This window comes from Miniopterus schreibersii (genome assembly GCF_964146895.1).
Source record: "Miniopterus schreibersii genome assembly, chromosome: 5".
Taxonomy (NCBI): Eukaryota; Metazoa; Chordata; class Mammalia; order Chiroptera; family Miniopteridae; genus Miniopterus; species Miniopterus schreibersii.
In genome coordinates, this window is record NC_138106.1 from 962,274 (window position 1) to 983,148 (window position 20,875).

The window sequence follows — 20,875 nt, forward strand, 5'->3', positions numbered from 1 at the left end:
CCCAGGTACGCGCCCCTGACTGGGAATGGCACCCGAGACCCTCTGGTGCACCGGCCGGCGCTCTAACCTCTGAGCAACCCCGCCAGGGCTCCAATAGGCATCTTCCTTGCACAATTCATTGTGGATTCAGCCACCAAGCCCCCATCTTTGTGTCCCTGAGAAAGGGACTGTCATCTGCTTCTGCAAATACAAAAACAGTTGAAACGGACCTTCCTGAGCTGTCCCGCCCCCTCATCACACAGGTGCGCACACTTGACACCAGGTCCGTTCTGGGGCAGTCGAGGGCAAAGGACGTGCGAACAGACACACTAGGCACCATCCCCTCCTCGGGGCACCCGCCACTCAGCACGGTGAACATTCAATCCCAAAGTCGGAGCGTGACTCAGCCGGCCCCCCCGCAGCACCAGCTGGGGTTACGTCACCTGCACAAGGTCAGCATCTGGGAATCACAGTGACCCTGGTGGGCCGGGAGCAGTGCTCCGGGAGCATTTTCCGAAGTTCATGGGGACTGTGCCCAGGACGCAGGGCAGATGGCGAGGCCTACGGAAGAGCTACGATCTGGCTCTGCAAGTCTGCGGTCCATCCCCAGGTCAGGGGCCTCACCAGAGCAGAGCTCCCAGGAGACCAGGGATCAGGCCGTGCTGAATGCACAGAGAAAATTCCAGAGCTGCAGAAAAAAACCCGCGAGCCTCAGAAATGGCCAGAATGCGTTTTCTCTGGAACATGAAGACGCAGGATCCAGGGCCCCCATGCGAAGGTTCCCGTCCTCACGCGCATTTCCTGCGCAGCCAGGGGCCCAGCTGACGGTCCGGAGAAGCCTGAATCCACAGCCTGTGCACACGTCTGTGCAGATGGTTCCCATCAGACTTAAAAGAGAAGCTGTCCTTTCCTCCTCAACTCTAACAGCGGAGTCTCCCAAAGGGCAAGGAAAGCTCTCAGAACAAATCAGCCACAACGGGAAAGGCTACAAACGGGGCCAACTGCGGAGGGGGGGAAGGAGGCTCTCCCTGTGTCCGGTCCACAGTCGGTGAAAGCATCCCGGGCAGCCAAGACCCCCGCCCCCTCCCCGTCTCAGGTCCAGCTTGATGGCTTCCAGAGCGAGGCTGGGGAAAGTGCGTCAGGAAGTGAAACCCAACGAGACGCTGCGGGCCCCTGAAGGACAGGTGTCTGCACGGCTGGACCTGGACCACGGGAAGGAGAATTCTCTCTTCTGTTGCCACCAGTGCAGATGGACGGGATCGAGGATCATTTCCTCCGTGGGCAGCAGCCCAGAGAGGAGGGACTGGGAAAGGTCACGTCCAAACACATCCATCCGCCGAACAAGGAGCTCCCGGAACGTGGGGGCTGACACGCCGCCCACGGGAGGAGGAGAGAGCCCCACGTGTGAAACAGACAACTGCCCCCGGGGCCTTCCTGCAAACAATCCTGCTTAGTCAGGTGGTCCGATGGGGCCACGAGGGCAGGAAGCCACGAGAAAAGGCGCTCCCCTGAGAGGTGGAACGTTCTGTGGGACTCGTCCAACCATGAGCATTTCCTTCCACCTGTAAAACCAAAACTAACCAAAATCAGCACTTGATACGAAACAAATGTGAAAAGCTCTCCCCATTTCACATAAACCACTGTGCTCTCTCTGCTGCTCCAGGCAAAGGGAAATAAAGCCGAAATGGGAGGGCATACACAGAGAAGACAGGCTATTCTCATGCCCCCAACATCTCCGTGGCAAAGCCCCCCATCTCCCGAATGGCCCTCTCTGCTCTGTGCCACCTCCTCTCCTGCACAATTTCATGGAGGAACAGGCCCCGGGTGATTTCACCTTCAAGTTTATAAATTATGCTCTTGCTGAGAAGGACCATCACCTTCCCAGACACACCCTCTAGCCTGGTGGTGAGAAAGTTGTAGGAATGCAGACAAGAGAAGACGGGGCCCCACGTGCAAAGGCTGGAAAGGTGTCCCGACTTGCACGACTTGGCAGGGGAGGCCCAGGGAGATTTTCCAGGGAAACGGTGGAGGAACCCACAGGCTGTCCCAGCAACTTCAGGACGTCTGCCCTAGAGCTGAAATGGAAGGCGTGATGGAGATGCGGCTGGAGAAGAAGTCGGGGTCGGACTGTGGAAGGTCTTAAATGCCGTGTCACAATATGCAGTGACTCCTGTCAAAGGGGGTAACAATGACCAGACCTGGCACCCCCAGTGCTGTGGGGTCTAGGAGAACGGAAGATGACACTCTAGATCAGGAGGCGTTGGGGGAAACTCACTCTGCTTACTGATCATCAAAGATGCCAAGTGAACCTGCAGAGGACCCATGAAACAACAGAAACTTACAGAGCTATGCCCTTACCCAACATCGAAGTAAAGGCCTCTTATTTCCTCTCATCATTCTATCGCACTGAGTTCAAAATGACTAAAAGTTGGTAAATAAGAGTTGAAGCAGTAAGTACTAGAGAAATTAAAAGCCAGAACAAGAGACTCAGGCAAATCTTGCTAAGTTTGATCCTGGCCTTTAAAAGATAGAAAGACGGCCCTGGCTGGTGACACATGTTGGAGATGACAGAGCCACAATGCAGAAGGAGCCTGGGCCCCAGAATCACCATATGGAAAGAACTACATGTGAACAAGGGGTAAACTTTCATTAGGTTAAAGCCACTGTAATTTTGGATTTTGTTACAGGAAAAACTAGCCTTTTCCAGATGATGCACAGGGTCCCGTCTTGGACACATCCAGTAAGAATCTCTAGGTTATTAAAGAAAAAATTACTCTGACACTTGTTAAAATGCTAAGGAAAACTTTATTCAAGACAATTGCAACAAGGGAGAGAGATCGGGCTCAACTCTGAATACAAAAGGACAAGTGGGAATTATAAGTGAGGAGCAGAGTGAAGAGGTTGATGGGTGAAAAATCACTAAGAGGAGACATCAAGGGTAGGGGGGTTCCTGCTAAACTGACCTAACAGGATTTTGGGGAAAGGCAGGCCAAGGACTTACACATCAAAGGTTAGGGTAACGGAACCTGATCAGATATCAAGGGTGAGGGATAACATAGTGAGATTCTCTGCTGAGACCGGGCTGGGCAGGCCAAAGAGAGAACCAGGGGCCAAGGCAAGGCCCAGCCAAGAAAAGGGCTCATGGGAGCCTAACTAAAGTTTGGTCATGGAGAGAGTCTCTGCCCTGGAAAGTAAACTTCTACAGCCTCCCTGAGACTCAGGAAGGAAAATAAACTGTTGGAGGGACTTGCCATACAGGCCACACAGGCACTCACAGAAAGACCCAGGTTCTCTGGTGACGGGTCAGGCTTGATCCCACGTTTCTGTGAACTAATACATCAAATACCCAAATCAACAGTATCTCTAACATGCACATTGTCCAGGGAGGAAAGCAACTTTACCTCTGAGCAATTAAGCAGAAAGCATCCCTGCCTGAAAAGTAGGAAACGGGACTCACCTTCTACTTCACAGCTGCAGGTCTGAAAACAAAGGATGGGAGGGCGTGGGTTACAGAGCCGTGCGGGACACGGCCAGGCCTGTCGGATTCCCCGGTGCTGTATCATCGGGGTAATTAAACCCTCCAGCCCTGGGCAGGAAATAATGAACAGCCTTCAGTGCCAGCTCCCCAGACGGTATAAACAGGGAGCTGTGCCCTTTCCCACAGACAACTACCTGCTGGACCCAAGGACGCCCGTAGCCCAAGCGCCTTGTGAACCTGGCTTCGGAGCCTCCTGGACATTCTGCTGCAGGTTCTGGGCCCTCTGAGCAGGATCTGATGTTTGTACAAGATAATTACGCAGATCAAAATGGTGATAATCCTCCCCCGTACGCTCCTGCTTCAGGCTTCCTCTCCCAGCCTTGCAAATCTGCCTGGATTTTTAATTTTTTTAATGAAAAGCATAGTTTATTTAATACTGAATTTTATTTAAAGGGTCCTATGCAGTTTACTGAATGCTCCTAATTTATGAGAGTAACTTTACACTGCATCAGACATCGGTTCGTCAACACCAGACCTGGAAGCGCAATCAAGAAAGGTCCTAACTTGCCCTGGCCAGTGTTGCTCAGTGGTTAGAGCGTCGGCCTGCACACCAAAGGGTCATGGGTTCAATTCCCAGTCAAGGGCACATACCTTGGTTGCAGGCTCGATCCCAGGCCCCACTCAGTGCACATGCAGGACACAAAAAAATCAATGTGTCTCTCTGTCATTGTTTCTCTCTCTCTCTCCCCACCCCATCCCTCCCTTCCACTCTCTCTAAAAAAACATCAATGGAAAAAATATCCTTGGGTGAGAATTAACAAAAAAAATTTTTAATTAAAAAACTGAAGTGTTGCCCGGCCGGGCGTGGCTCAGCAGTTGAGCATCGACCTAGGATCCAGGCGATCGGGGTTCAATTCCCGGTCAGGGCACACGCCCGGGTTTCGGGCTCGATCCCCAGTTGGGGGCGTGCAGGAGGCAGCCGATCAATGACTCTCTCATCATCGATGTTTCTATGTCTCTCCCTCTCCTTTCCTCTCTCTGAAATCAATAAAGACATGTTTAAAAAAAAACAACAAAAAACTGAAGTGCATGTGACAAAAATAAACTCTAGGGGAACCCGTGAACCTCTCAAACTGTACACAAAAAGTTGTGCAGTGAGTGCATGCATTTTTCTGGGCAGAGGACCCTAACTTTGATCAGCTTCTAAGGGGCCCCGCAGTTTAAATGCCCTGAAGTAAGAAACCTCCCCTGACCCACCGCCGCCGCTGGCACAAAACCCCCAGATCTCAGGCTCTCGGGGCCCACGTTGCGGCTCTCTCTCAACTTTCAAAGGATAATTTCTAATATGCTTGTCTGGGGCCAAAAAAAGAATCGTATTTTATAGCCATGGCTTCTACAGTGAGCCCTGAACTGCTACGGTTTCCCAAGTTCTCATTCTCGGGTAAGCTAACAGCACCCTGCCCTCTGGCAGACCGATACCGACCAGGACCCGGGCCTCGCCGGGAGCAGCGTGAGCCCGACGGCGACGCGACATAAACGCCAGCCTCAGCTGCCTTCCACCACGTCACTTAGAACACGCCCCACAGAACCTGACCTCGGGGAGCGCGGCCCCCCAAAGCCAAGGAGAAGCCGCCGCCTGTGAACCTTCACCCCTGGACCCTCCCCGCGTGGCCTCGACTTAAAGCAGCCAGGAGGCTGGAAACTGATGAGATTCTATTACGTGAAAAATTTCACCAAAATCTACTCTAATCTCGTTAGCTCCCAGCGGCGGGACCCCACGGAAGGTAGGACAGCCGTCGCCAGCCGACGCGCACTCTCTTGAGGACGGGCCTGTCCCAAAGGCAGGGCCGCCCCGGGAAACAGTGGGGAGCACAGCCCCCGGCTCAAAAATAAGTGACTAAAGGCAGGTTTCTCCTAACGTCCTTATTGCGTCACATTTCAACAGAGGCGAAAGGTCGCAGCGAAAGATCGCAGGCGGGGCGACCGTTTTAGAGCCTAAGGGCCCCGGCTGATGAACCGCACACGCTCGGGGATGTGCGGGGGAAAGAACCCGGAGAGATGACCAACGGCTACAACACAAACTCCGCGTTCGCTTTCCTCACAGGCGCCAAGCGAAACTGGTCAGCTTGAGGGGAGTGAGGCCGGACTCTTTATCGGGACCTGAGATAATTAATGACCCAATACCCAAATTAACTGGCGCCTGCCATTACATATTAACCATAGCAAATAGACGACAATAACCGTAACAATAAGAGGCACAAACGCACCTACCGCTTCTGTCACCTCGGCCCAGTGATCCCCTCACACGGAGACTGAAGCCCCGAAACCAAAAGACGCGTGAGCTGGGGCGGGCGGCCCTGGGAGTGAGGGGATGACCCAGAGCACGGGGTGTCATTAGGAACCTCAGCTGAGGCCCCCCCATCTCCCCGGCAGATGGGAAGCTGGACGGCGAAGAGGCTGGGAGGGAAACGCTGGCCCATCTGACACGTGCCGCTGGAGGACAGCTCCGGGACGGGCGCCCGGGACCACCGCACAGGCCAAGCAGGGGGTCCCGGAGCAAACGAAGGCTGAGACGTCGCCGGAGGCAAAAGTGACAAAACCGAAGCCGTCCTCCTTGGGACACATCCTGAGTGAGAGGGCTCTTTGGAAAAGGCAGTGATGCTGGGAAAACAGAGGCGGCCGGAGGAGACCCACACGAGATGGACGGACGCGCCAGGAGCCGCCAGGGGCTGAGTCCGCGGGCGGCGCAGGGCTGTGGGGACAGGACGCGGTGGCCGTCACTCACTCGCGGGGTCGCCGGGAGTCAGAGCCGACTCAACGGCGCGTAACACGCGCCACAAGTGGGCACTGTGCCCGTGGGAAATGTCCCCCAGCGCGGGGCTGCGAATCCAGCGTCACAGGCTCATGTGACAGTCGGTGGCAGTAAGGCCTCACGTGGAGCAAACGCCTCGACTCCTGGGCCTCAGGTTCTCGTCTGTAAAATGAAGGACGGGCAGGGCCGAGGCCCCACGGCCAGGCCGGGCTCGCCATCTGCATCGAACCACAGAGATTCGTGGCTCTAGATGACCGCACGTCGGGCCCCGGGCAGCAGGCGGCCAGCCCGCAGGCCGCGGACACTGGCGCTGGCCATCCATCACGCCGCTGACACCTGGGTGCCCAACCCCGGGCAGAGCCCGCGGAAGGGACAGGCGTGCGGGGGACTCCGTCTGCCAAACAGCATGCCTCGCTCTCGTATTTCTCCCGTGAACTTTCCAATTCAGATAATTCACCAACATTACTTAGTGTAAAAAAAAAGACTGTGTACAGAGGAAGTTGGCCAAGTCTGTACACGGCTGACTAATGCAAGCGACCTTGACGATTCCCACGAGCAGCGGGGGGGAGCAGGTGCAAGTGGGGGACAGAGGGAGGAGCCCCCACGGGGCTGGGAGACGGGGTGGGGGCTGCAGGGGCTGGGGTGGGCGCGGGGGTGCTCCTGGAGGGCAGACAGCTCTGAGCCAACGAAACAAATGCGGGAGCGAAGCCACCTGCCCGTGGGGAAAGGCTAGACAGTGAGGCCAACCCCAGACGCCTGTACGTGTGCATGTGGCCTGCGTGTACGTGTGCATGTGTGCACATGCGGGCCAGTCCCACCGCGGTGTGGGGGTGCCCCGGCTAAGAGGAGCTGAGGTGAGAGGGGCGGGCACACCCCTTGAGGCCACCAGCCGGCAGGACGCCAGGTTTCCCAACCTGTGCTGGCAGGATCCGCAGGAGCTCTGAGCAGAGGGACGGGGGCCCCCATTCGGGCCATCCAGAGCCCTCCAACTACTCCGTGGACAAAAACGAAAGCCGAAAACCAACTGAGGGGCAACTGCGTTCAGATTTCACAGAAAATCAAAAAGACCCCAAAAGAGAAAGATCTGCCACTGACGAAGACATTTCAAAGAATACGCCCCAGACTCTAAAAGCTGTTTCCGAAGAAGAGGCCCCAAATTTATGAGCAGCAGTCGCTTCTTTCAAATTAGTGTCCTGGGTGGTGCCACCCCACCCCCACCCCCGTGACTCTCTCCCACGGGAAGCACTCTCGAGGGCGACCTGACAACAGCCTCCGCACAGCCACGCGGGGCTGACTCCCACCAGGCTGGCCTCGGGCGGGTGCCCAGCACCGGGGGGTAAACAGCACCCACCACCACCAGCACCTCTCCCAGAGACAGAACGTGGTGGTCACGGGCCAGGAGCTCTAGAACCAAAGGAGCAGTGGACAGGAGCTCAGGTCTTCCCGGAACGTGCTCTCCCAGGACTTCAACTTAGGAGCCCGCGGGTCCTGGTTCTCCCGATCCTCAGGGAGCCAACCGGTGCCCAGGTGGGCATGGGGAAACTGAGGCTGGGGCTCTGGGCCTTGGCGTCCACCCCCTCCCCCTTTCTCCTGGTGGTGGGTCTCCTTGGACTGGTCATTCCTGGCCATCTCGGCAGTAAGACCCACGGGGACAGAGTAGGGGCTGGGTCTAGAAAACAAGCCAAGGGGGCTTCTCAGCCAGTCCCAAGCATAAGCCCCAGGCCAACCTGACACCTGGGCGAGAAAGGTCCTCCACCTGGTCTCCACCTCCCAGGAAATGCCCCTGTGGTCTGAACTAAAGCCACAGCCCTCCTTCCCTGACCAACCTGGGGCCAGAGGGGGTGTCTGGTCAGCAGCAGAGGGCCCTCCGCCCTAGCCCCTCGGTTAGTGTCTCTCCCTATCACACACACAAAAAGGCAACTAACAGCACAGGGGAAGGACGCTCCGCTCTGCGCAGATTCAGAAGTGCTGCCCAGGACCCCATTCAGCCATCAGGCACCTTGGGGCCCCCAGCCAGCCCAAGCTTCAGCTCCACACCTCAAAGAAAGAGTGTTAATTACTCATTACAACACCAATTATTTCCAAATACATTAGGAACCAGGATCTCTGCTAAGCAATTTTATTGTCTTAATTCTGCTCTCTTATCATTTTTAATAGTTACACTCTGGTTTTTATTGCATTAAGATGCAATTAAGAAAGACAAGCGCTTGTAGTTTAAATCTATTTTAATTTTTTTTTAAATAAAGAATTCCACAGCCACCCATAACCATGGAGCACATAATACAAGCCCGAAGAGCAAAGAAATCGCTTACATAAACTAAGCTGAGTTTCGTTCAGGGGAAACAGGCAAGTCCACACACTCTGAAAACCTCAGCATGAGATGCCGGCTGGAAAGGTGACCCGGCCATAGGCTGTGTGTTCGCACCGAGGACAGGGCCCCACGCCGTCTGCGGGAGGGGATGGAGCCCGTCGGGCTCCCCGGTCCTGAGCTCGGGGGTTGATCTACCCTGTGAATCGGCACCACCTGTACGGTGAACTCACCACGTTCGGTTCCATTTTCTCTCCAGTCTAAGGGCGACGCGTCTGACATGCGGGAGAATGAACTCGCCGACGGCTGCTGAAACGACCAGGGGGAAACAGCAGGGACCCTAACAGGGCAACTGGATCAACAGCCTCTGTCCACCTCCACAGTGGAAGAAGAGCCGGAAGGTGTCACCTGATGAAGTCACACCGTCACGCATGAAATACTTTTTACCAACAAGCGGAGCCTGACTCTGATCCAGCCTTTCGTTGACGGGAAATTTGGGGGACAGTGAAACGTGGTAAATCACACAAGGATGTTGGCAGCAAATCTGCGTCGTGGGGACTCCACAGGGCCAAAGGCCCGGCTTCCTGACCCACGCACCCCGCGAACAAGAGGGAAGAGGCACCTGCCCACTAACAGGGACGGGGACATGTCACCAGGTACAGTGTACGGACTCTGTTTAAATCCTTTGATCATCCGGCGGTATTTTTAACAAGCTGAAAAAAACATTTCAGACAATCATGGGAATCTGAACATGAATATTTAGTGATACTAAGAAATTACTGTTCATTTTTACACGTGACAATAGTATTGTGCTGTTTAAAATATAAACCCCATCTTTTCAGAGTCAGATTAAAATATTTGTAAAGAAGCCTGACTTTCTGTTCACATCCTCTCCCTAAAACCCTTCCTCAAGCAGATGGGCTGTGGTTGTTGGGATCCTGTAGACGTCTGCTGTTTTCAAACACACCCCTGAACAAAGTGATGCAAAGAAATAGGAATGAAAAGCAACGCCCACCAGGCGCAGGTCTAGGGCTACGAGACAAACAACTGGATTAAAAAGCAAACGAACTATAAACCCCGATGCCCCCAGAAAGTCCTTCAGAGCATCCAGGGCACACGTGCAGGTAAATCACTCACCATGCGGAGGTCAGGCGTCTGCTGACGTTAACACCTGGGACACGGCCATCAACCTGGGAATGAAGAAGAGAGACTTCTGAGTGACAAACAGCCCTCAGGAGGCCCGTGTACTTTATCCACGAAAGAAAAAGCACGTCACTTATAAAACTGTGTCAAGTCATCAGCGAGAGCCCACAGCAGAGGGAAGAAACACAGGACTCGGAGTTAGGACAGAGAGATGCAGGCACTTGTGGAACGAAGACCAGGGCACAGCCTCGACCGCTGGGGGCATCGCCCCAGCACAACCTCCTACGTTAACCACACCCCAGAGTCCACCGCACGGGTTCAACCAGGCTGGGAATCCTGTTAAATGAAGCAAGAAGGGCAGTACAGGTGCTGCCTAAAATTATTTTCATCAGGATGGCTAAAATTTAAGACTTTATTTGTTTAGGTTTCAAGGAAAGGCAGAAGTGAGATTACTGCGCAGCCGTAAATGCAGACTTCACGCCCGGGACTGAGGCAGGGCTACTTAACAATGAGCGCCAGCCGCCAAGGGCCTCAGAATGACAGGCAAGCAAATATATCAGAAAAAAACTAAAAGGCCGGATTTAAAAGCATCTGAAAAAAACAGGAGGCCTCCGATCACAAGCAGGACGACAGAACCCCCGCGGCACCCACTACGCAGTGTCCACGCGACACCCGCTCCCGAGGCGGCCAGGGAGCAAGGCTGCCCCCTCGCTCGCTCCACAGCACCACCTACTGGACAGCAGTGATCTCAGACTCTGAGGCGCCGAGTGCGGAATAGTCTCCAGGAGCCGTCAGGCTACTTCCCATCCGTCCCGGGATCTGTGCCCGGGAGGAGGCCCTCCGTGGCCTGCGCCAGCCAGGCTGCCTTGCCCGCTGGCCGCTTGGGAGGTACAGTCGAAGCCAGGAGATAAGAGGGAAGTAAAGAAGGGGGAGCATGGACCCCCAGCTTCCCCCCTGCAGGGTCCCCTGGGGGGTCACACCACAAGCCCCAGCTTTACTCAGCCAACCCTCTCCTTCCATCCGTAGCTCTACGGGCTGGAGGGTTCCACAGACTGAACAGGCTGAAACCTAACCCCCAATCTGAGGTGTCAGGAGGTGGGGCCTTTGGGAGGCGACTAGGTCACGAGGGTGGAGCCCCCATGAATGGGATTAGTGCCCTTATGAAGGACACGCCAGGGAGCTCCCTCACCCCCCAGCACGCGGGGGCACAGGGAGCCGGCCGCAGCTGGACGGGAGGTGACCCCCGCCAGCGGCCAGGTCTGCCCCCACCTTGATCTCGGGCTCCCAGCCCCCAGAGCTGGGAGACGCACATTCCTGTCACTGCCAGTCACCCAGCCCGTGGTCCTCTAACGTCTGAACTCTGTTAAGTCAGGGGTCTCCTCTGCTGCCCGCGGCCCCACCCCTCCTGCTTAACCCCCGGGGCATCTTCACTAACCTCTCTTCTGTCACCTCTGAGCGTGTCACACGTTCCTGCCGACCTCTGAAAGACAACGGTGGACAGAGAAAGGGGCGCAGAAGATAAATCGGAGATTTAATTTTCCGTGCGTGCCCTCGACTGAGGGGGGAAAGAGAAAAATGGAAAACCCAATTTCTGAGCCAGATTTCACGGTTCCTGTATGGGGAGAGAGACATCCAAGGAGGTTCTGAGGGCAAGGGTCCCAAGGAAATCCCGAATTTACATACAGGATTTTGTATACATGAGCATTTTTCTGACAAGAGAAATCCAGAAAGGTCAAATAACTCATGGTATTCTCAGAAACTGACCCAAAAATGTAGAAACAAATCAGCGCAGAACTAGCCACTGTCTGCCCAGGAGGAGAGAAAAGACCAGGCAGACGGTGGCGGGCACCTGTGCCCGGTGTGTGGGCAGGACCACAACCCCCCCCACCCACGGGGAGCCCGGCCCCTCCCCCCCGCCCACCCCAGGGAGGCAGCTGGGACTGTGTTCCCGCCAGTCACTCGGCCCCTTCCGGCGGCAGCAGCAAGTGGCATTTCCGAAGCTCATCAGCTCAGCAGGTGCTCCAAGCGCCAGCAGCAGCAAAATCAGTTCCAGGCGGCGGAGCAGCTCTGCCCGCGGACCTCGCTGCTGAGGCGGGGAGAGCACCCTTGGAGGGAGGGGAAGCTCCAGAAACGGAGGCCTGGGGAGCGGAGCCTGCAGGAAACACCCCGAGCGTCCCTGGCGCCCCATCCCAGGGTGGAGCCCCCACTATGGGGTCAGCCCTCACCCGACAGACTGTGGCCAGAGCCCAGCCCAGCCCCTCGTGCTGTGTGGCCAGGATCTGTGGCTCACCCGCCCTGGGCTGGCTTCCCCCTTCGCATGGGGGTGACCCTGCAACATTACCCTCGTAGGGTTCTTCTGGGGTCAGTGAGAAACGCGCCTCCAGGACCCAAGGACGCTGCTTTACGTTCACATCGGAGCCCCTCTCCGTTCCCCTTGCTACTGGGGTGACTCGGGTACAAATGAACAGAAGCCTACAAAGTCCACCTTCATTCCACACCAGGCGGAGCCAAGAGGGAGTCACAAGCCACCTGGGCAAGGGCACGGAGAGGGACCAGAGCCTCTAACCCGCAGAGCCCGAACGGCGTCTGCCCCTATGTCCCTGACCCTTCCCCGCCTGCACCCGGGCCTCAGCTCAGAGGCGGAGGTCACCGTGGAGAAACGGTGAGGGGGGGTCTTCTCCAGCTTCCAGCAGCAAGAGAAGCGGGAAGACGGGGGACGGACCAAAGGGGCCCCCAACCGCGGCTCTCCCCACACGCCTGGGTGACCGAGGGCTGCTGCTCCCGTCCCCTGAGCCCGTCTTCCTCGCCACGTGGAGGGCGTCGCTCCCTCCCGGGCACATCGTGTGGGCGTCACACACACGGTACTTCTGTCCTCTCGCTCCCCTGCCCCAGGTCCAAGACGGCAGGGAAAGCGAAGTCTGGACTCTCGTGAATCTCAGGGAGGCCCCTGCACCTGAGACCCCGTCAGCCACGGCCAGTGAGGTTTTCCCACAACCAAGCAGGACCCCTCCCCGGGCCGCTCGGGCGTCACCAGAGGCCAGCTGGCAGGGGTCGGGGCAGTAAGACCTGCAGAAAAGGGGGAAGGCCCGGCTCTGGGCGTCGTCCTCAGCAAAACCCGGCTGAGCCAAGGTTCGGGGACCATCTGACAGCTGCTCCGGGAGCGGGAGCAGAATTACGAACAAGGGCTAGAAAAGGCCGTTTCCATATAGACGTCGGAGGGATACAGGGTGCAGATCAGCGTCAGAAACAGGCCTGACGCGGCCGCAGGCTGCCTGCTTACACAGCTTTTTCCTTCTGCAGACAAATGCCGGAGCGTCATGCTTCCGAATACAAATCATCTCCAATTAAGACACTTGTGCTCTGCGGGAAAGCGGCTTGGCAGGGCGGGCGAGGGACCTGCCGCCACCTCGACCTGGGCTTTCAGGGCTGGCAGGGCGATTTATTTTTGTTGATTAAACAAAATACAAATGGAAAGGGTCTGAAAATTGATTAGCCAGGTACCCCGGGTGGTTCTCAGCGCCGCAGTGTGTGCATCACGGCTTCCCAGAGTCACAGGAGCGCCTCCTCGTTTCCCCGCGGCTTCCGGGACTTACAGCGTTGACACTGGTGCCGAGAGAAACCTTTCTGTCATCTTGAGGCAGGCGCTGGAGGAGGCGACTCCGGCTTGTCTTCTGCTGGAGCGAAAGGAAGAGAAATACCCAAGGGATTGGGCCGTTTCAGGGAGAAGGTCCACCAGGATTTGAAATCCTTTTTTTTTTTTTTTTAAATATATCTTTATTGATTTCAGAGAGAGGAAAGGAGAGGAAGAGAGAGAGAGCCAGAAACATCAACACTGAGAGTAACTGATCGAGCCCGCACCCCGGGCACGTGCCATGACCAGGAATCGAATCCCGATCGCCTGGATCCCAGGTCAACGCTCAACCGCTGAGCCACGCCGGCCGGGCGAGGATCCGGAATTCTTGAAGAAATGATTTGGGTTGAGTGGCAGAGCCCTTGTCACTCATTTTGTGTGCCCTTGTTCTTGGCAAATTACAGATTCACTAACAAGGGCCAATTTGTTCAGATGACAACAGTCATAAACATCCAAATTCTTCATTCTCTCTGTTCACTTTCCAAAGGGGATGAGCGTCCAGATGGGCAGCCAAGCGAACGAGTGTCGGATGCTCCTGCAAAACAGATTGACGTACAGGGGGCCGGAGCGAAGTTCTCCTTAACTGCAGCCGGGGGCGCAGGCCCCAAGCGCGATGAATTCGCACAGGACGGCCACGACCGCGGTCAGCGGAACCCTGACGCTTCCCGCTGGTCAGAGCACGGGCGTCGTGGGCCGCTGTGCATTTTCAAACCTGATTGTACATAATTGCTAATCACTGGCCCATTCTCCACCCTCCTGGGCTGGGGCGTGTTGCTAGGCAACCCGTCCTTGCTCTGGATGCTTTCCGAGAGCAAGTGAGGCAACACGGGGGTGTCGGCTACGTGGACACTGACCACTCCAGACAGGCCCACAGGAGAAAGATGCCGCCGCCTGCAAGCACACCCGTCTCACCTCCGTCTCACATCCCCTCCTCGCTAGGACGCGTGTTTCCGGAGTCTCTCGGCTCAGTAAACGCACTCTCCCGGGTGGGCCTGGGAAACCGTCCTTTTGGGGCTCCATCTGGCAATTCATCCAGTTCAACCTAATCACTTAAAAGAGGTTCTGCTAGGACTGTGAAATAGACGGACTATTTTCCTCCACTACGGTAATCACCACTGTGCTTCGCATCAATAACATGTCATTTACCGAGTCCCACAGTCCCGGAAATTCTTCTCATCAGAGTCCACTGGGAGAGGCCACCTGCACCGATTTACAAATCGCTGAATAAAAGGTCACATTTAGTTTTCTATTTTCAGCTGTTCCAAACTCATCTGACTATTTCGTGTGTACAATATACCCACACATTCCCCGCCTTTTGAAATGCTCAGAGACACTGGGAACGGGGCTGGATTTGTTTTTCCTAGTTTGAGATCAGGAACAGCAGAGGACATCCTCACGAAGAGGAAGGAACCGCCAAGCGCATGGAAGAAGTTCGTTAAGGGGAAGAGGAGAGCGGGCGGGGTCGCTGGTGCCTCGGACCTGGATGCTGCTCCTGGGAAGCCGGTGAAAGCTAAAGATCGCCCTCAGCGCCCGGCGAGGAGCACAGGAAAGCGTCAGTCTGCGGGTTTCAGGAAGCCCCAAACAATGACCAGCTCGGGCAGTGCCCGCAAGTAGGTGATTAAGCTCATTAAGGAAGAGCTGGTAAAAATTACTACATGAAGGGAGAACTCACAGTGCGGTTTAAGTTTAAATTTCTGGTGTTTTTGCACATGTTTGAACACCTAAGCCATTATAATTTTCCAGCAACCAAAATGAACTATACCTACAATTAGTAAGTTACAACGTGTAAACGAGGCCCATGTGAACTGTACCGGGGGCGAATGGCAAACAATCTTAAGAAGACAATAGAAGGCTTATCGCCCCTGTCCAGATGGGTCCAATTAAAATATAACCAGGCTTTCTGTTTAGTCTGGATTCACTTTATTACATGCTTATAATTAAAAAGGAAAAAAATTAAACTAGAAACACATAAAAGTGAGTGTTTTTCCTTCAACTCATTGCTACTCTCATTTTCACTCCCCAAAGGTAACCGCCAATCTGTCTGCTTACCTTTTACAAAAGCAGCCCCTACCCCATGTCCTGGCCACTTGTTTTTTTCACTCAACAATACAACACAGAAGCTAGTTTTACACAGAGTCCTCAGGAACACTCAACTCAACAGCCAATCTGTCCAGTTTCAAGATAAAGTTCCTCAAACAGCAAGAGTCACCCTTCCCCTCTCAGAGTTTATGACAATTTAAGGACCATCAAAAGCAGGATCGCCTGGCCAGGGTGGCTCAGTGGTTGAGCACTGACCCATGAACCAGGAGGTCACAGTTGATTCCGCCAGGGCACATGCCCGGGTTGTGGGCTCTATCCCCAGTAGGGGGCGTGCAGTAGGCAGCTAATCGATGATTCTCTCTCATCATTGATGTTTCTATCTCTCTCTCTCTCTCCCTTTCTCTCTGAAATCAATAAAAACATTTTTTTAAAAAAAGCAGGATCAATTCATTATTCATCTCCCCAAAACTCCAAGATGCACTTCAAGAAGCCCAGGAATGAGGAAAGAAATTTTCAACTCCATAGGTGTGTCCAAGGAAATTCAGCCCAACACAAATGGGGCTCTAGAAAGCTGCTGGTTAGCACCACGTATGGGTGGCTTGAGGAGAAGTCCCCAAGGAAAGATGCATATCACACACACACACACACATACACACAAACACGCGGAGACAAATGAAAGCCAAAAACATCAAACACCAAATAAATACCAAGAGCCAACTGCTAAGTTAGATTATGAAGCTCACTGCTACCAACTGAGGGAACAATGTTATTTCAACAGAGACATCTGAACCCCCTGTGAAGGAAACTGAACCAGCAGCTACTGAGACAGGAGCAACACAAACACTTTCCCGAGACAGAGCCACTGTGCGAACCACATGAAGCCCACGTGGCTCCAACTCAGGAATTACCCAGCCATTGAGTTAGTTTTACTTATGGGAGGCAGCTGCAGACCAGGGTCCTAATCTCAGTTCTACAAGCAAACTTTAAGACAGTCACTTTTTCTCTCTAGATATCAGTTTTCTCATCTACAATGAGAGGACTTGACTAAAGAAACTCTAAAATCTGTAGCATGATTTATTCCTCTGGTTCTCTTTGGTTAAAATTATATTTATGGATGAACGATGGATGGATGGGTGGATGGATGGAAAGATGGATGGATCAATGGATAGGACAGATGAATGACGGATGGTTGGGTGGATGATGGATGGATGGATGGATGGATGGATGGATGGATGGATGGTTAGATGGATGGGTGGCTGGATGGATGGATGTCTAGATGGATGGTTGGACTGATGGATGGATGGTTGGATATATGGACGGATGGATGGATAGGTGATAAATGGGTGGATGGATGGAAAGATGGGTGGATCAATGAACAGGATAGATGAATGAATGATGGATGGTTGGGTGGATGATGGATGGATGGATGGCTGGATGGCTGGTTAGATGGCTGGATGGCTAGATGGCTGGATGGCTGGATGGCTGGATGGCTGGATGGCTGGATGGATGTCTAGATGGATGGTTGGATTGATGGATGGATGGTAGGATGGATGGATAGAAGGATGGTTAGATGGATGGATGGTTGGATGGATGGCTAGATGGATGGATGGTTGGATGGATGCATGGATGGATGGATGGATGATGAATGGGAGGCAGTGGTCTACTGAATGGAACTGTACATACTTGTGACCAATTGTTATAGTTTTAGAAATTCTGTGGGCCAGTTGACATCATGCTGATACCTTGGAGTTGGCCATGGTGGGAATTTTTCTCCGTGGAAATTGGCAAAAACTACAAATCAGGCCTTTTTACTCATCCCATGGAATCAGCTTACCAGAAAAGAACTGGTGGGAAAGGAGAGAAAGGCGATGGAGGGACAGTACCTGTGTGTACACAGTCCTCTGGGATGATACACTTACTATTTTCTCCGCCTGAAACACCATGACTCCACTTTGCCTGAGTAACTAGGGCTTCTTGCCTAAAACTCAGCTCAAGCATCGCCTCTTTTTCAGGGAAGCCACCCCTGATGTCTGCCCTCAGACTGTCAGAAATCCTCCCTACCCTCAGGGTGTGGCCTCTCGGGTAACGCCTGTATACAGTGTGGCCCTTGTCCGTTTAGCCAGCCCCACGAAGCTGTTGGTTAACTCAGGTCAGCAACTGTGCCTTTTAGTTCTTGGTGCTCAATGTCCAGCACAAAGCCAGGCACACAGCCACCACCCAATACGCCGCTTTTGAGTTAAAGCAATAGTTTTCCCTGCAGGGCAGAGCACAGTGTTTGCTGATAAAGGCTGCACTGCTCTACCCTGGTCAGAAGTCGGCAGCGGGAGGCTTTTCCAGGCTTGACCTTTTCAGGTCCCCTTTCCCTTAGACTGCGGTTTTGCGTTAAGTCGGGTAACCTACATTTATCACAAAACAGTGCAGTGTGTCAGCGGCCCACTTTCCTTTTCTTTGCTGCTCAATTGACATCCGCATGTCACTACAAATTTCATTCTTAAATAAGGAATTAAATACATTTGCCTTGGGTTTACCCAAGTGAGCTCTCAGAGCACCGGGCTTCACCCTCAGGCTCCGCCGCCTAATCCACTCAAGTGGCTTTGAGAAAACGGCTTAAGTTTTCTTGTCCTTAGCTGTCCAGTCCATTCAACGAAGACAGAAGACTGGAAATAGCACAGGCGAGAAGCCACTGCCCTGCCCTGTCCCAGGGTGAAGGCAGGCTCCCCGGCCGGGACCTCAACAATGGCCAACGTTGCTGCAAGTGGAGCCACACACAGCTGTCACCTTTGGGAAAGAAGAAAATACCCTGGTCCGTTCAGGCTGCCATAGCAAAGGACCACGGATTGGGTGGCTTAAACAACAAAAATTTATTGTCTCACAGTTTTGGGGCTGAAGTCCAAGACCAAGGCGTTGGCAAGGCCGGTTTCGGGGAGACCTTTCTGCCTTGGCTTGTAGTCGGTCCCCCTGTCGCTGCTTCCTCCCATGGCCTTTCCTCTGCTGCAGACAGGAGGAGCTCCGGCGTCTCTAACTCTCTTATGAGGACACCATCCCTGTCCGATTAGGGACCCACACTTTTGACCTCACTTAACCCTAATTATCTCCTCACAGGCCCTATTGTTGAGCTTCAACATGTAAATTTCGGGGGGGGGGGGGGACGGGACACAATTCAATCAAGACTACTGAGACCTACTGGGTCCTAATACCTACCCTTCCTCCCAAGGCAAAAAATTTCTCTCCACCCTCCTGGAAGGAACAAACTAGTCCTCTGCTCTGGGGTGAACTGCCCTTCCCAACTCATGTGTCAAATTCCTAGTCCCCAAGACCTCAGAATATGATCTGATCTGGAAATGGGGTCATGGCAGATGTTATTAGTTAAGATAAGGTCATACTGAAGCGGGGTGGGCCCCTGATCCAGCATGACCAGTGTCCTTATAAGGGGACATTTGGACACAGGCGGGCCACAGGGAGAGGCCATGTGAAGGGAAGGCAGAGGTGAGGGGACGATTCTACTATGAGCTGAGGACACCACAGATTATCAGCAACAGCCAGAAGCTAGAAAAAAGTGGAGAAGATTCTCCACCACAGCCTTCAGAAGGACGTCCAGCCCCAGAACTGAGACGATAAACTTCCGTTGTGTAAGCCGCCCAGCGCAAGACTTTGTCATGAGACCCAGGAAAGGAAGACCCCCCTCCACCCTCGCCTAGCTCAGCCCTCCCAGGGAGGAGAGCTTTCCTGGTCAGCAGACTGGGGGTGGTCCCGAGCCCGCGACCTGGACCCTTCTGGGCTCTCTCTGGAGCCAGTCACCTCCAGGACTTGCCTTTTCCTTCTCTGTGCTGTTCCCTGGGTTGGCCAGCATGTGGGGAGCAGCGGGGAACAGGCGCACGGCCCGTTCTCCAACCAGCTCTGTCTGTCACGCCGACATTTTTTTTTAATCCTCAATGGAGCGAGAATGTATTTTCCATCGCTTTTCAGAGAGAGCGGAACAGGGGGGGAGAGACACTGATGTGAGAGAGACGCATGGATGGGATGCCTCCTGCACGTACCCTGAACAGGGCCGAGGATGGAGCCTGCAACCCAGGTACGTGCCCTTGACCGGAATCAAACCCGAGCCCCTTCAGTCCGAGGGCCGACGCTCTAACCACTGAGCCAGACCAGCCAGGGCCCATGCTGACACTGTGATGACCCATCTGTCTGAAGTCTCTGTGACATTCCCCAGTTGGCTCTAAACTCCGGGAAGAGAAGGGGGCGATTAATTATCACCCTTCCGACCTCCACAGGGCCCTTCACACCGTTCCGTCGCCGCCTTCTCCCACAGCCCGTCACTCGGACACGGGGGCGCAGCGGAGGCTCAGCAGGGTTCGTCTCCTGGCCACAGTCCCAGGCCCACCAACCCAGGTCCTCCGCCAGCAGCTCCTGCATCCTTTCCATACAAATCGCTGTTCTGACCAATCAGATCAAGTATCCAACAAGAAGACAGAAAATGTGCATGCCTCGGGCAAAGGCCTTAACCGGGCGAAAGAGAAAATCCAGTTGGTTACCAGTGAGAGCCAATAAAAGCGACTAGGCCTGGGCTCCTCCGAGCCAGCTAGTGCTCAGCACCTACGAATCCGCCCAAGAGGACAGCTTTTCCCTGCCCGAGGAATCTGATTCTTTTAGGCTTATTAGTGAGACTAGTTTAAGACCATCCTACCTATGTACAAGCCAGAACCACCTGGGGACAGACAAGGCTTTTAGCCTGTAGACTCCAATGAGCTGCCACTATTTTTTTTAAAAATTAGACCCACATTTTTACTTCTTCCCTCTTCTTTCCTCGTACCTGCCAACAGTCTAGACTTGCTGGTGGCAGCCAGCGCCACTGGGCGTCAGGGTTAAAGAGGTGGGAGGACTTTGAAATGAATGGCTTCTTAATAAATCAGCCTACGGCCCGGCTGGTGTGGCTCCGTGGGATAAGCACCGTCCAGAGCACCGAAAGGCCACCAGTTCGATTCCCGGTCAGGGAACACGCCCGGGTTGTGTGCTCGAACCCAGTAGGGGGGGTGCAGAAGGCAGCCGATGGGTGTTTCACTCTCACATCGATGTTTCTCCCCTCTCTCTCCCTCTCCCTCTCACTCAAAATCAATTTTCTTAAATCTTTAAAAAAATAAACCATCCTACGTACGTCCAGGCTGTGGAACAGGACGCCGTCGCTATGGACTCACTGCCTCACCTGACGAGGCAACGGGAACGCGGAGGGACACTGAAAGGAAAGTTTAACCCAGATCCATACAAATTTCCATGCGCAAGTCTAAGGACATCAACAGCACGGGAGAGGCTGGAGGGGGGCACAGGGGTGATTCCACGCCACCCAGGCGACCGAGAGCTAAGGGGCAGTGGTGTCCTGTGGCTGCAATAGAACAGGAAAAGCTGCATGAAGGGACAGCTACGGGTGGATGGGTCCAGGGACACGGGGGCCAACGGCAAAGCAAGCTGCGGTCATCGGACTACAGCTAC

General features: G+C 54.2%; 1 protein-coding gene across 3 annotated transcripts in view; it reads right to left on the reverse strand.

Annotated features, from left to right (window-relative positions):
• The window catches only part of TIAM1 (TIAM Rac1 associated GEF 1), a 216,376-nt gene that overhangs the window by 154,790 nt on the left and 40,711 nt on the right, over nt 1-20,875 (reverse strand). For 2 of the 3 annotated variants that reach the window (XM_081137620.1, XM_081137621.1), the window contains exon 2: nt 9,715-9,767. The exons of the other annotated variant lie outside the window; for it this stretch is intronic. The gene's annotated coding sequence lies outside the window, so the exon portion shown is untranslated. The remainder of the gene's footprint in view (nt 1-9,714; nt 9,768-20,875) is intronic. 3 annotated transcript variants of the gene reach the window in all.